Source organism: Phyllobates terribilis, unplaced genomic scaffold (assembly GCF_046119375.1).
Source record: "Phyllobates terribilis strain yellow unplaced genomic scaffold, ASM4611937v1 Scaffold_11__3_contigs__length_659146591, whole genome shotgun sequence".
Classification (NCBI taxonomy): Eukaryota; Metazoa; Chordata; class Amphibia; order Anura; family Dendrobatidae; genus Phyllobates; species Phyllobates terribilis.
In genome coordinates, this window is record NW_027362771.1 from 565,670,656 (window position 1) to 565,682,684 (window position 12,029).

Sequence of the window (12,029 nt, forward strand, 5' to 3'; positions counted from 1 at the left end):
ATATCAGACTGGAGAGAGAGAAAAAGATATAAAAAAATAAATAAATAAATAAATGAAACAAGATAGAATATAAAAACATAACAACAAAAATAAAAATAAAAAATTATATAAACCTAAAATAAAAATAGAGCAATAAAGTCTAAAAAAAGGAAAACTATAAGAAATAACAATAATAAAACACATTAAAAAAATGTAAAACAAATGGAATAAGAAATAAATAAAAATAGGAACAAAAAATGAAAAAACTAAAATAAACCAATTAGAACAATGAAATAAAAAAAATGAGAAATTAAATTAATTAAAAACAAGAAAACATAAAATAAACAAACAGTATAATAAAATGTAAAAAAAACAAAACAAAAAATGATAAAGAAAAAAATAAAAAAATAAATCAAATTTAAAAAATACCATCGCGGCATCAATGCTGTTTTTACGGTCCTTTCTCCTTGAATTTACTTCTTTGTTTCTCCTAAAGTTGGAGGATTCAGGCAAACCCTCTCTACGACCAAAAATGACTGTAGATAAGGTCTATCTTTGTCTCTATGGGTGGACCGGTGTTGTATGAGCCTTACACAGAGACCTATGGCTCTTGTTCTCTAGCCGTGCTCAGTAAGGCTCCGTACGGCAGGCCCGGTGGTCCCGATTCATCATTGCTCTTTCCCCCTTTTCTGCAGTAATTTGCTCCTTATTAGTGGCTTTAGTATTTGCACCTTATTCTCTACACGTTTCGCTCCATTTTTTATGTTGTCTTTATTTTTTAAGTCTTTATTTTTTAAGTCTTTCACCAAATGTCGCATTTTTTTTGTCGCATTGACCACTCATATAGTGACAGTTAGTTAGTCAGCTGTTAGTGGTCGTAACCATGGATACCTAAGCTACTGCAATGCCCTGGATATGAGGTAAGTGACATAGCGAATCAGAAGAACTAGACTACATTTCTAATTGGAGATATTTGCTAATATTACTATTACTACACCTACTACATATTGGGATAGGATCTTGGAGATGGGAATACCCCTTTAATGTAAAAAAAACCTATTAAACTTATCTTACATAAGATGACGTTTCGTTCAAGACTTCCAGTACGATCTGGGGATTCTCAAATGAGACGTCATCAGGGGGTGGTCTCTGGCTGAGCTGCTGTCCCCACCCTGAAACGGATCGTCATCAGGGACCACCTTTTCAGGGGCTGGGCTATTCTCTGCTATACTGAGCATACACCTATGAGGCTGTTATCTCAGGTTACGGACCTGCGGCCGGTCTCTACATAGCGGTCCGTGTATAGGCAGGAAATACGCTGGTCTGAAAGCGGACTTAATCTGGATTTACACAGACATATATGTACCCAAAGGAAGCACCGATATCATCAACTGGTGCTTGTTTAAGCCCTTATTACAAACTATACAGGACCAAACGATCATTGATACGATTGCTCGATCTCCATACAATTTGCAGACTGTCGACAGCACATCCTCTGTTTACACGGAAGGAGATGTGCTGCCGAGAAAGCTTATTTATAATGCATAAATGGTCCGATAAGCCAACTAATGAGTGTTTCGCTCACTTTAGTCCTCGTTGGCTGATTGCTGCCATCTTTACATGGCCCAATGATCAGGAACTAGCGCTCTTATGAAAGTAGGTCAACAGTCAAAGTTTTGGTAAGAAGTTGGCGAACAAATAGGATCAAACCACTGCTGGACCACCATAGACGTCTGATCAAAGACTAAAATCAACAATGTGTGATTCCCAAGGCCAGTCCTATAGTTCTCAACTTCCCCCCCAGATAAGTGGTGCCAGCGAAGCCTCAAAATCTTAGTCAAGATAAATGTACATGTTAACGGGGAGATCGGGAGTGAAGACATCAGCTTGTAAATATCCTATTTCCATGCCCCGGAGGAGCCAGCATTTCTATTTGGATTCAATACTGGAAAATGTGTGATCCTTCAGAAACTGATCACTTGTTAGGTTCTTAAAAGAGGACTCCATTATTCCTGTGCTTTTCCTGAACTCCTGTTTTATTAGAAGGGTACCCTAAAAATAAGCTCATGATAGGATATCCAGATCCTGTGATCTCTAGTGTTCGGCCGGATCAAGTGTGCATCTTCCTTGCAGTGCCACCACTGGGAAAGAATGTATTACGCAGTGCCAGTAATGCATTATACATTATACCATCAAGATGGGGCACATTGTACACTATGTCCTCAGGGTGGGGCACATTATACACTATGCCCTCAGGATGGGACATATTACACTATGCCCTCAGGATGGGACATATTACTCTATGCCCTCAGAATGGGACATATTACACTATGTCCTCAGGATGGGACATATTACACTATGTCCTCAGGATGGGACATATTACACTATGTCCTCAGGATGGGACATATTACACTATGCCCTCAGGATGGGACATATTACACTATGTCCTCAGGATGGGACATATTACACTATGCCCTCAGGATGGGACATATTACACTATGCCCTCAGGATGGGACATATTACTCTATGCCCTCAGGATGGGACATATTACTCTATGCCCTCAGGATGGGACATATTACACTATGCCCTCAGGATGGGACATATTACTCTATGCCCTCAGGGTGGGACATATTACTCTATGCCCTCAGGATGGGACATATTACTCTATGCCCTCAGGATGGGACATATTACTCTATGCCCTCAGGATGGGACATATTACTCTATGCCCTCAGGGTGGGACATATTACTCTACGCCCTCAGGATGGGACATATTACACTACGCCCTCAGGATGGGGCATATTACTCTACGCCCTCAGGATGGGACATATTACTCTATGCCCTCAGGGTGGGACATATTACACTATGCCCTCAGGGTGGGACATATTACACTATGCCCTCAGGGTGGGACATATTACTCTATGCCCTCAGGGTGGGACATATTACTCTACGCCCTCAGGATGGGACATATTACACTACGCCCTCAGGATGGGGCATATTACTCTACGCCCTCAGGATGGGACATATTACTCTATGCCCTCAGGGTGGGACATATTACACTATGTCCTCAGGATGGGACATATTACTCTATGCCCTCAGGATGGGACATATTACACTATGCCCTCAGGATGTGACATATTACACTATGCCCTCAGGATGGGACATATTACACTATGTCCTCAGGATGGGACATATTACACTATGCCCTCAGGATGGGACATATTACACTATGCCCTCAGGATGAGACATATTACTCTATGCCCTCAGGATGGGACATATTACTCTATGCCCTCAGGATGGGACATATTACACTATGCCCTCAGGATGGGACATATTACTCTATGCCCTCAGGATGGGACATATTACTCTATGCCCTCAGGGTGGGACATATTACTCTATGCCCTCAGGATGGGACATATTACTCTATGCCCTCAGGATGGGACATATTACTCTATGCCCTCAGGATGGGACATATTACACTATGCCCTCAGGATGGGACATATTACACTATGCCCTCAGCATGGGACATATTACTCTATGCCCTCAGGATGGGACATATTACTCTATGCCCTCAGGATGGGACATATTACACTATGCCCTCAGGGTGGGACATATTACACTATGCCCTCAGGGTGGGACATATTACACTATGCCCGCAGGATGAGACATATTACACTATTCCCCCAGGATGGGACATATTACTCTATGCCCTCAGGGTGGGACATATTACTCTATGCCCTCAGGGTGGGACATATTACACTATGCCCTCAGGGTGGGACATATTACTCTATGCCCTCAAGATGGGACATATTACTCTATGCCCTCAGGGTGGGACATATTACACTATGCCCTCAGGATGGGACATATTACACTATGTCCTCAGGATGGGACATATTACACTATTCCCTCAGGATGGGACATATTACACTATGCCCTCAGCATGGGACATATTACTCTATGCCCTCAGGGTGGGACATATTACTCTACGCCCTCAGGGTGGGACATATTACTCTACGCCCTCAGGGTGGGACATATTACACTACGCCCTCAGGATGGGACATATTACTCTATGCCCTCAGAATGGGACATATTACTCTATGCCCTCAGGATGGGACATATTACACTATGCCCTCAGGGTGGGACATATTACACTATGCCCTCAGGATGGGACATATTACACTATGCCCTCAGGATGAGACATATTACACTATTCCCCCAGGATGGGACATATTACTCTATGCCCTCAGGGTGGGACATATTACTCTATGCCCTCAGGGTGGGACATATTACACTATGCCCTCAGGATGGGACATATTACACTATGTCCTCAGGATGGGACATATTACACTATTCCCTCAGGATGGGACATATTACACTATGCCCTCAGCATGGGACATATTACTCTATGCCCTCAGGGTGGGACATATTACACTATGCCCTCAGGGTGGGACATATTACACTATGCCCTCAGGGTGGGACATATTACTCTATGCCTTCAGGGTGGGACATATTACTCTACGCCCTCAGGGTGGGACATATTACTCTACGCCCTCAGGGTGGGACATATTACACTACGCCCTCAGGATGGGACATATTACTCTATGCCCTCAGGATGGGACATATTACTCTATGCCCTCAGGATGGGACATATTACACTATGCCCTCAGGGTGGGACATATTACACTATGCCCTCAGGATGGGACATATTACACTATGCCCTCAGGATGAGACATATTACACTATTCCCCCAGGATGGGACATATTACTCTATGCCCTCAGGGTGGGACATATTACTCTATGCCCTCAGGGTGGGACATATTACACTATGCCCTCAGGGTGGGACATATTACACTATGACCTCAGGGTGGATTATATTACTCTATGCCCTCATTGTAACGGGTCTGTGAGGGGGAACCTCTGAGCTACTATACAAGGGGGCGGTCCTTGTAAGGGAGCGGGTGGCGACCAGGGAAGACGGGCAGGCAGTCACAGCAGGTGACCGGGACAGTCTCTGGGTGAACGGGCTGGAGGTCACGGCAAGTGACCGGGGTAGTCTCTGGATGAACGGGCAGGAGGTCACGGCAAGTGACCGGGGCAGTCTCTGGATGAACGGGCAGGAGGTCACAGCAAGTGACCGGGGCAGTCTCTGGGTAAAGGGTAGGTACGACCTGTGATGGCTGAGCCTCCAGGTAGGCTAGCAGGCAGATGGTAGATGTGTGCTCCCAGGTGAACAAGCGAGAGTCTCTGGATAAACGGGTGGTCACAGCATGTGACGGCGGAGCCTCCAGGTAGGCCAACAGACAGGCAGCAGATGAGCGCTCCCAGGTGAGCGGGCAGGAGTCTCTGGAATGGCAGGTGGTCACAGCACGTGGCGGCGGAGCCTCCAGGTAGGCCAACAAACAGGCAGCAGATGAGCTCTCCCAGGTGAGCGGGCAGGAGTCTCTGGAATGGCAGGTGGTCACAGCACGTGACGGCGGAGCCTCCAGGTAGGCTAGCAGGCAGGTAGCAGATGTGCGCTCCCAGGTGAGCGGGCAGGAGTCTCTGGAATGGCAGGTGGTCACAGCACGTGACGGCGGAGCCTCCAGGTAGGCTAGCAGGCAGGTAGCAGATGTGCGCTCCCAGGTGAGCGGGCAAGCTGGTCCATAGACAGACTGACAGGAGTAGGAAGGCAGACCATCGGACCTCAGGCTAGCAAGCATGTAGGAGGAATGTCAGGCAGGAAACAGACAGCAAACTGGCAGGTTTCTGGCAGGTAACTGGCAACGGGACCTGAGGGCTGAAGCAGAGTAGTGAACAGTGCAACAACATTGCTCGGGCACCTCCATTTTGGAGGAGGTGCCTTATATATGGTGAAGTCCTCCGGCCATTGGCCGGGGACTCCTGCCATCAGAGCGGGAGGAGGACGCCGGGCTTGGAGCAGAGGGGTGAGGGGAACAGCGTCCCTGCCTAGCAGAGGGCAGGGACGCCGGCGCTACATTCATGATGGGACATATTGCTCTATGCCCTCAGGATGGGACATATTACTCTATGCCCTCAGGATGGGACATATTACACTATGCCCTTAGGATGGGACATATTACACTATGCCCTCAGGATGGGACATATTACACTATGCCCTCAGGGTGGGACATATTGCTCTATGCCCTCAGGATGGGACATATTGCTCTATGCCCTCAGGATGGGACATATTACTCTATGCCCTCAGGATGGGACATATTACACTATGCCCTCAGGATGGGACATATTACTCTATGCCCTCAGGGTGGGACATATTGCTCTATGCCCTCAGGATGGGACATATTACACTATGCCCTCAGGATGGGACATATTACACTATGCCCTCAGGGTGGGACATATTACTCTATGCCCTCAGGATGGGACATATTACACTATGCCCTCAGGATGGGACATATTACACTATGCCCTCAGGATGGGACATATTACTCTATGCCCTCAGGATGGGACATATTACACTATGCCCTCAGGATGGGACATATTACACTATGCCCTCAGGATGGGACATATTACACTATGCCCTCAGGATGGGACATATTACACTATGCCCTCAGGGTGGGAGATATTACTCTATGCCCTCAGGATGGGACATATTACACTATGCCCTCAGGATGGGACATGTTACTCTATGCCCTCAGGATGGGACATATTACACTATGCCCTCAGGATGGGACATATTACTCTATGCCCTCAGGATGGGACATATTACACTATGCCTCAGGATGGGACATATTACTCTATGCCCTCAGGGTGGGACATATTGCTCTATGCCCTCAGGATGGGACATATTACACTATGCCCTCAGGGTGGGACATATTACTCTATGCCCTCAGGATGGGACATATTACACTATGCCCTCAGGATGGGACATATTACACTATGCCCTCAGGATGGGACATATTACTCTATGCCCTCAGCATGGGACATATTACACTATGCCCTCAGGATGGGACATATTACACTATGCCCTCAGGATGGGACATATTACACAATGCCTCAGGATAGGACAAATTACACTATGCCCTCAGGATGGGACATATTACACTATGCCCTCAGGGTGGGAGATATTACTCTATGCCCTCAGGATGGGACATATTACACTATGCCCTCAGGATGGGACATGTTACTCTATGCCCTCAGGATGGGACATATTACACTATGCCCTCAGGATGGGACATATTACACTATGCCCTCAGGATGAGACATATTACTCTATGCCTCAGGATGGGACATATTACACTATGCCCTCAGGATGGGACATATTACACTATGCCCTCAGGATGGGACATATTACTCTATGCCTCAGAATGGGACATATTACACTATGCCCTCAGGATGGGACATATTACTCTATGCCTCAGGATGGGACATATTGCTCTATGCCCTCAGGATGGGACATATTACTCTATGCCCTCAGGATTGGACATATTACACTATGCCATCAGGGTGGGACATATTACTCTATGCCCTCAGGATGGGACATATTACTCTATGCCCTCAGGATGGGACATATTACTCTATGCCTCAGGATGGGACATATTGCTCTATGCCCTCAGGATGGGACATATTACTCTATGCCCTCAGGATAGGACATATTACTCTATGTCCTCAGGATGGGACATATTACTCTATGCCCTCAGGGTGGGACATATTACTCTATGCCCTCAGGGTGGGACATATTACTCTATGCCCTCAGGGTGGGACATATTACTCTATGCCCTCAGCATGGGACATATTACTCTATGCCCTCAGGATGAGACATATTACTCTATACCCTCAGGATGAGACATATTACACTATGCCCTCAGGATGGGACATATTACAATATGCCCTCAAGGTGGGACATGTTACTCTATGCCCTCAGGATGAGACATATTACTCTATGCCTCAGGATGGGACATATTACACTATGCCCTCAGGATGGGACATATTACACTATGCCCTCAGGATGGGACATATTACTCTATGCCTCAGGAGGGACATATTACACTATGCCCTCAGGATGGGACATATTACTCTATGTCTCAGGATGGGACATATTGCTCTATGCCCTCAGGATGGGACATATTACTCTATGCCCTCAGGATGGGACATATTACTCTATGCCCTCAGGATGAGACATATTACTCTATGCCTCAGGATGGGACATATTACACTATGCCCTCAGGATGGGACATATTACACTATGCCCTCAGGATTGGACATATTACTCTATGCCTCAGGAGGGACATATTACACTATGCCCTCAGGATGGGACATATTACTCTATGTCTCAGGATGGGACATATTGCTCTATGCCCTAAGGATGGGACATATTGCTCTATGCCCTCAGGATGGGACATATTACTCTATGCCCTCAGGATGGGACATATTACTCTATGCCTCAGGATGGGACATATTACACTATGCCCTCAGGATGGGACATATTACACTATGCCCTCAGGATGGGACATATTACTCTATGCTTCAGGATGGGACATATTACACTATGCCCTCAGGATGGGACATATTACTCTATGCCCTCAGGATTGGACATATTACACTATGCCATCAGAGTGGGACATATTATACTATGCCCTCAGGATGGGACATATTACTCTATGCCCTCAGGATGGGACATATTACTCTATACCTCAGGATGGGACATATTGCTCTATGCCCTCAGGATGGGACATATTACTCTATTCCCTCAGGATGGGACATATTACACTATGCCCTCAGGATGGGACATATTACTCTATGCCCTCAGGATGGGACATATTACACTATGCCCTCAGGATGGGACATATTACACTATGCCCTCAGGATGGGACATATTGCTCTATGTCCTCAGGATGGGACATATTACTCTATGCCTCAGGATGGGACATATTACTCTATGCCCTCAGGATGGGACATATTACTCTATGCCCTCAGGGTGGGACATATTACTCTATGCCCTCAGGATGGGACATATTACACTATGCCCTGAGGATGGGACATATTACACTATGCCCTGAGGGTGGAATATATTACACTATGCCCTCAGGATGGGACATATTACTCTATGCTCTCAAGATGAGACATATTACTCTATACCCTCAGGATGAGACATATTACACTATGCCGTCAGGATGGGACATATTACACTATGCCCTCAGGGTGGGACATATTACTCTATGCCCTCAGGATGAGACATATTACTCTGTGCCTTCAGGGTGGGACATATTACTTTATGCCCTCGGGATGGGACATATTACACTATGCCCTCAGGGTGGGACATATTACACTATGCTCTCAGGGTGGAATATATTACTCTATGCCCTCAGGATGGGACATATTGCTCTATGCCCTCAGGATGGGACATAATACATTATGCCCTCAGGATGGGACATATTACACTATGCCCTCAGGATGGGACATATTACACTATGCCCTCAGGATGGGACATATTACACTATGCCCTCAGGAAGGGACATATTACTCTATGCCCTCAGGATGGGACATATTACACTATGCCCTCAGGGTGGGACATATTACACTATGCCCTCAGGATGGGATATATTACACTATGCCCTCAGGATGGGATATATTACACTATGCCCTCAGGATGGGACATATTACTCTATGCCCTCAGGATGGGACATATTACACTATGCCCTCAGGATGGGACATATTACACTATGCCCTCAGGATGGCACATGTTACTCTATGCCCTCAGGATGGGACATGTTACTCTATGCCCTCAGGATGGGACATGTTACTCTATGCCCTCAGGATGGGACATATTACACTATGCCCTCAGGATGGGACATATTACTCTATGCCCTCAGGATGGGACATATTACTCTATGCCTCAGGATGGGACATATTGCTCTATGCCCTCAGGATGGGACATATTACTCTATGCCCTCAGGATGGGACATATTACTCTATGCCCTCAGGGTGGGACATATTACACTATACCCTCAGGATGGGACTTATTACTCTATGCCCTCAGGATGGGACATATTACTCTATGCCCTCAGGATGGAACATATTACTCTATGCCCTCAGGATGAGACATATTACTCTATGCCCTCAGGATGAGACATATTACTCTATGCCCTCAGGATGGGACATATTACTCTATGCCCTCAGGATGGGACACATTATACACAATTCTCTCAGGGTGGGGCACATTATTTACAATGTCCACAATGTGCCACTTTCCCACTTTGAATCCCAAATAGTTGGCTAAATTTGCTTTAGAAAGTGACATGAATAGGAAAGGACAATGTAAATACAGGGAAGGTCTGGCCAGGATATCCCCAGGGGCCTAAATTCCGCACATAACTCTCACTTTTGGGCCCCTTCCCCCAGCAGTCAGTGTTTACTACAGCTGCTGATTACAAATCAGATGTCCACATGGAGAGGTCGTATGGTAGGAGATGTCTCCTGCTATACCCAGGGGGAAAGGGGGAAGCATAACATTGCTTTTACTAGTGACCCCCTCTGCCTCCTATCTTTGATAATATAAGGCATACAAATTCTCTCTTCAGAGAGGAAGAGGATTTGAACTCTATAGCGCCGCCTATTGGAAGCAGCCATCCTAAAAGTCAATACCGACCCTTTAACGAGCCTTGCCATATGACTTAGGATAAAAGTCAAACCACAATCTCAATTTTCAGACTCTTTGTTTTGGGTTGTTGCCCCTCATCAGTGCAATGTATGAGATCTGATTTGGCTAGGTGAGTGGCTCTGGACTGGGGTCTGAGGGGTAAAGTTCCTCATTGTGTAAAGTGATATGTCAGGGTGTGGAGACTTATAAGCCATGTCTGCTCCTCTGGGAAATTAGTTCTAGTCCTCTTCCTTTCTGAAGAGACAATTTGCATATTTAATTTCCCAGAGGATCATGCATGGCTTATAAGTCTCCTCACTCTGACATGCCAGGCCTGGCAGGGGTACTGCATCTCACCCAGAGGTGTGGTATCTCACCCTCAGGTAAGTAAGGAGTACAGCTCAGGACCCTAACACCTGCATCCAACACTACACCACATTTCAGAGGGCAGGGCGAGATTGCTCCTATGGGAGAGCACAGTCCCTGATCCCTGGCTGGAGTGGGGGGAACCACAGTAAAGGGGAACCATGTAGTGGGTGTGGGTGTAGGACGTAGCTCAGGGGAGCACTTGAAAGGAAGCTGTATAAAAGAGGGAACCATCTTAGATCAGTGTTCGGTCAGTCGTTCAGTCAGAGGAGGAGACGTGACAGGAGCAGAGGATCTGTATGAGCTCTGCTCCAGAGGCGGGCCTAGCACTGAGGCCCAAGTCTGGGAGAAGGAGAGAAGAGAGGAGAGGGAGCAGGAAGGCTCCAGGAGAAGAAGGGATCCCAGGGGTACGGGCAGTGCTGGAGGCCACCCGTACGCCCGAATCTACCGGGAGGTGGAGGGGTCAGGCTGCATACAGGGAACCGGATCCCTCAACTAGTAGAAGATTGCAAGTCTCAGCTAGAAACCGGAGGCTGCAGAACTTTATGTCCTGTAGCCACAAGTCCACTCCAGTCTCACAGAGAAGGTAGCCACATAGGACCCCGGGGGCGGAACATACGTCGCCCACCAAGGCCCGCGGGTACCGGATTGGAGTCACTAGGTGTGAGGTGCAGAGAAGAGGCCAGAGAAAGGACACAGAAGGGGGTCCTGCTAAGTACTCCGGAGTTACCTCGGGGTGGACTGAGCCCCTCACTGAGTAAGCGCAGCACGCCGAGGGAAGTTGCACTGGTACCTGTAACTTGAACTGCAATAACCGTGAGTAAAGACCCTGGGACTGCACTATCTGGTCTCTGTGTTCCTTGTTGCGCCATCCCTCACTGCACTACAATGCCCAGCACAACTTGCACAACCACCATCATCCACCCACTGCCCTGAAGCTAACTCTTCCTGTGGGGAGTTATACCATCATTGCTGCAAAAACCACCCGCTTCAGAGGACTGTTCCGCAGCGGCGGTCTCCATTGGCCGCATTCCACAGGTGGTGTAGTCGGACATTAACACGTATACATATAAATTCCCCTTGGATTGACCGC

The 12,029-nt window shown here is 47.0% G+C and overlaps 1 protein-coding gene across 4 annotated transcripts in view; it reads right to left on the reverse strand.

The window, feature by feature from the left end:
- The window catches only part of P2RY11 (purinergic receptor P2Y11), a 56,855-nt gene that overhangs the window by 20,312 nt on the left and 24,514 nt on the right, over window positions 1-12,029 (reverse strand). The window lies entirely within an intron of this gene.